The sequence below is a fragment of the Schistocerca gregaria genome, unplaced genomic scaffold, assembly GCF_023897955.1.
Source record: "Schistocerca gregaria isolate iqSchGreg1 unplaced genomic scaffold, iqSchGreg1.2 ptg001726l, whole genome shotgun sequence".
Taxonomy (NCBI): domain Eukaryota; kingdom Metazoa; phylum Arthropoda; class Insecta; order Orthoptera; family Acrididae; genus Schistocerca; species Schistocerca gregaria.
Genome location: NW_026062980.1, coordinates 5,001 through 10,000, shown reverse-complemented (window position 1 = coordinate 10,000; position 5,000 = coordinate 5,001).

Here is a 5,000-nt window from a genome sequence, read left to right as displayed (position 1 = left end):
ACTGTGGCTGTACCAGTTTATCGCTTAACCTAACTGTGGCTGTACCAGTTTATCGCTTAACCTAACTGTGGCTGTACCAGTTTATCGCTTAACCTAACTGTGGCTGTACCAGTTTATCGCTTAACCTAACTGTGGCTGTACCAGTTTATCGCTTAACCTAACTGTGGCTGTACCAGTTTATCGCTTAACCTAACTGTGGCTGCACCAGTTTATCGCTTAACCTAACTGTGGCTGTACCAGTTTATCGCTTAACCTAACTGTGGCTGTACCAGTTTATCGCTTAACCTAACTGTGGCTGTACCAGTTTATCGCTTAACCTAACTGTGGCTGTACCAGTTTATCGCTTAACCTAACTGTGGCTGTACCAGTTTATCGCTTAACCTAACTGTGGCTGTACCAGTTTATCGCTTAACCTAACTGTGGCTGTACCAGTTTATCGCTTAACCTAACTGTGGCTGTACCAGATTATCGCTTAACCTAACTGTGGCTGTACCAGATTATCGCTTAACCTAACTGTGGCTGTACCAGTTTATCGCTTAACCTAACTGTGGCTGTACCAGTTTATCGCTTAACCTAACTGTGGCTGTACCAGATTATCGCTTAACCTAACTGTGGCTGTACCAGATTATCGCTTAACCTAACTGTGGCTGTACCAGTTTATCGCTTAACCTAACTGTGGCTGTACCAGTTTATCGCTTAACCTAACTGTGGCTGTACCAGTTTATCGCTTAACCTAACTGTGGCTGTACCAGTTTATCGCTTAACCTAACTGTGGCTGTACCAGTTTATCGCTTAACCTAACTGTGGCTGTACCAGTTTATCGCTTAACCTAACTGTGGCTGTACCAGTTTATCGCTTAACCTAACTGTGGCTGTACCAGTTTATCGCTTAACCTAACTGTGGCTGTACCAGTTTATCGCTTAACCTAACTGTGGCTGTACCAGTTTATCGCTTAACCTAACTGTGGCTGTACCAGATTATCGCTTAACCTAACTGTGGCTGTACCAGATTATCGCTTAACCTAACTGTGGCTGTACCAGATTATCGCTTAACCTAACTGTGGCTGTACCAGATTATCGCTTAACCTAACTGTGGCTGTACCAGATTATCGCTTAACCTAACTCAATTTGTCCCTTAACCTAACTCAATTTGTCCCTTAACCTAACTCAATTTGTCCCTTAACCTAACTCAATTTGTCCCTTAACCTAACTCAATTTGTCCCTTAACCTAACTCAATTTGTCCCTTAACCTAACTCAATTTGTCCCTTAACCTAACTCAATTTGTCCCTTAACCTAACTCAATTTGTCCCTTAACCTAACTCAATTTGTCCCTTAACCTAACTCAATTTGTCCCTTAACCTAACTCAATTTGTCCCTTAACCTAACTCAATTTGTCCCTTAACCTAACTCAATTTGTCCCTTAACCTAACTCAAGTTGTCCCTTAACCTAACTCAAGTTGTCCCTTAACCTAACTCAAGTTGTCCCTTAACCTAACTCAAGTTGTCCCTTAACCTAACTCAAGTTGTCCCTTAACCTAACTCAAGTTGTCCCTTAACCTAACTCAAGTTGTCCCTTAACCTAACTCAAGTTGTCCCTTAACCTAACTCAAGTTGTCCCTTAACCTAACTCAAGTTGTCCCTTAACCTAACTCAAGTTGTCCCTTAACCTAACTCAAGTTGTCCCTTAACCTAACTCAAGTTGTCCCTTAACCTAACTCAAGTTGTCCCTTAACCTAACTCAAGTTGTCCCTTAACCTAACTCAAGTTGTCCCTTAACCTAACTCAAGTTGTCCCTTAACCTAACTCAAGTTGTCCCTTAACCTAACTCAAGTTGTCCCTTAACCTAACTCAAGTTGTCCCTTAACCTAACTCAATTTGTCCCTTAACCTAACCCACGTTGTCCCTTAACCTAACTCAAGTTGTCCCTTAACCTAACTCAAGTTGTCCCTTAACCTAACTCAAGTTGTCCCTTAACCTAACTCAAGTTGTCCCTTAACCTAACTCAAGTTGTCCCTTAACCTAACTCAAGTTGTCCCTTAACCTAACTCAAGTTGTCCCTTAACCTAACTCAAGTTGTCCCTTAACCTAACTCAAGTTGTCCCTTAACCTAACTCAAGTTGTCCCTTAACCTAACTCAAGTTGTCCCTTAACCTAACTCAAGTTGTCCCTTAACCTAACTCAAGTTGTCCCTTAACCTAACTCAAGTTGTCCCTTAACCTAACTCAAGTTGTCCCTTAACCTAACTCAAGTTGTCCCTTAACCTAACTCAAGTTGTCCCTTAACCTAACTCAAGTTGTCCCTTAACCTAACTCAAGTTGTCCCTTAACCTAACTCAAGTTGTCCCTTAACCTAACTCAAGTTGTCCCTTAACCTAACTCAAGTTGTCCCTTAACCTAACTCAAGTTGTCCCTTAACCTAACTCAATTTGTCCCTTAACCTAACTCAATTTGTCCCTTAACCTAACTCAATTTGTCCCTTAACCTAACTCAATTTGTCCCTTAACCTAACTCAAGTTGTCCCTTAACCTAACTCAATTTGTCCCTTAACCTAACTCAATTTGTCCCTTAACCTAACTCAATTTGTCCCTTAACCTAACTCAATTTGTCCCTTAACCTAACTCAAGTTGTCCCTTAACCTAACTCAAGTTGTCCCTTAACCTAACCCACGTTGTCCCTTAACCTAACCCACGTTGTCCCTTAACCTAACCGACGTTGTCCCTTAACCTAACCGACGTTGTCCCTTAACCTAACCGACGTTGTCCCTTAACCTAACCGACGTTGTCCCTTAACCTAACCGACGTTGTCCCTTAACCTAACCGACGTTGTCCCTTAACCTAACCGACGTTGTCCCTTAACCTAACCCACGTTGTCCCTTAACCTAACCCACGTTGTCCCTTAACCTAACCCACGTTGTCCCTTAACCTAACCCACGTTGTCCCTTAACCTAACCCACGTTGTCCCTTAACCTAACCCACGTTGTCCCTTAACCTAACCCACGTTGTCCCTTAACCTAACCCACGTTGTCCCTTAACCTAACCCACGTTGTCCCTTAACCTAACCCACGTTGTCCCTTAACCTAACCCACGTTGTCCCTTAACCTAACCCACGTTGTCCCTTAACCTAACCCACGTTGTCCCTTAACCTAACCCACGTTGTCCCTTAACCTAACCCACGTTGTCCCTTAACCTAACCCACGTTGTCCCTTAACCTAACCCACGTTGTCCCTTAACCTAACCCACGTTGTCCCTTAACCTAACCCACGTTGTCCCTTAACCTAACCCACGTTGTCCCTTAACCTAACCCACGTTGTCCCTTAACCTAACCCACGTTGTCCCTTAACCTAACCCACGTTGTCCCTTAACCTAACCCACGTTGTCCCTTAACCTAACCCACGTTGTCCCTTAACCTAACCCACGTTGTCCCTTTGCCTAACATAGTTCACTGCTCGGAATCTCTGGTGTCGTTGTTATCCTCATGTAGATGTCTTGCGAGTGTTGCTTACTTTCCACATATTCCTGCTATCCACTGTCAATTGTACTGCAATAGGACTATATCGCCGACCCCCCCCCTCCCCCCCCTCTGTCCCCTTCTGTCCCCCTCTTTGTGTCTCTGTCCTCTCAAGCTGGTCGGTCTGGCGTTTGAGTGTTAAATGAGCCTCGCAGCTGTTCAGTTGCATTCAGATGTCGACGCCCTCAGTGTACGTCGTGGTATGGTCTGTGTCCATTGTCCGCTGATGTCGTACGCGTAACCCACACGCTGTACCGATCATCGGTCGTTACGTACAGAGTGAAGTAGTGTGATACGTGTGACCGTACGCTGGCTGTGCCCAACGGTGTCGAATCTCAATTTCCATATGTTGTGCTTGATGCTACTTGTCTCGTCTCCCAATAACAGCTAGGTTGCACTGTGGTACGCCGTAGAGGCGTGTGGGAGGAACGTACGAACGCATTGTATGTCACCCTGGGTCGCTGGGGGTGGTGGTGCGGTGAGTCAGGTCAGGTCAGGTCAGCGTGAGCCGTCTGATGTAGTGACGCGTGTATTCCGACTTTGTCGTATTGCCTCACACAAAGTGCTACCCTGGTGGACCGCGTTCCATATCTGGGACATGCCGCAGATGCCGGTTGACAGTGGATCGCGGAAGGTACATCGCATACGTGCGCGGGCCACCTTCCACGTGTTCTCTTCTGCACATGTCGCAGTGTGTATGTGGTCTGATGTAGCGTGTCGTGACACATGACATCCTGGCATGCAAGAATTGTTGAATTCGCAAATGTAGGTGGACATCTACGTTTACTGCCCAAGATACGCAAATGAACTGGAAATCCGTTGTTGAGCGGTTGTTCACGCTGGAGGTGAATCTGTGATGGCGACGATCGGTACAGCTATTAACCGGTTGTTTCAGCGGTACCCGCCACATCCACACGCGTGACTAGGCCCATGTGGGTATGAAGCGATACGCGGCGGTGGCTTGGTGGGACTGTTCCCGGCCGGTGAAGGGGGGCCGCCCGGCGTGTTGGCCGCGCGCTGCGTGGGCGCACGCGCAACAGGCGGCTGGTGGGGGGCGCCGAGTGGCAGGAGCGCCAGCCGACGGGCCCGGCAGGCGGCGCAGCTACGCTGCGGCGCACCCTGCACGCGGCGCCTGGCGGCCAAAGTTGGTTCAGCCGAGCCCGGTGCGAAGCGCGGTGGACATCTGCAGTGTGCTGGTCTGATTGAGGACTGTGTGCGTTGAGGATGCGCCGCCGCCTGGCACTCGGCGCCGCGACGCCGTCTGCTGCTCGGTCGCCCCAGCGGTTCTCGCAGGTGGTTTGTATCGCAGTTGTGCGGACGTGTTGGCGCGTGCGCTGTGCTGGGAGAGTTCGCTTCTGCACCCAAGTGGGGCTTTGCCCTTGTGTGGCGCTGGCGTTGGAGCTGCCGGTCACCATAGGTGGCGCGTGTTGTCTCCCGCCGGCAATGCCACGACAGCACGCTCCCGGGCCTCTGTCGGCAGCGGCAAGCTCAGTT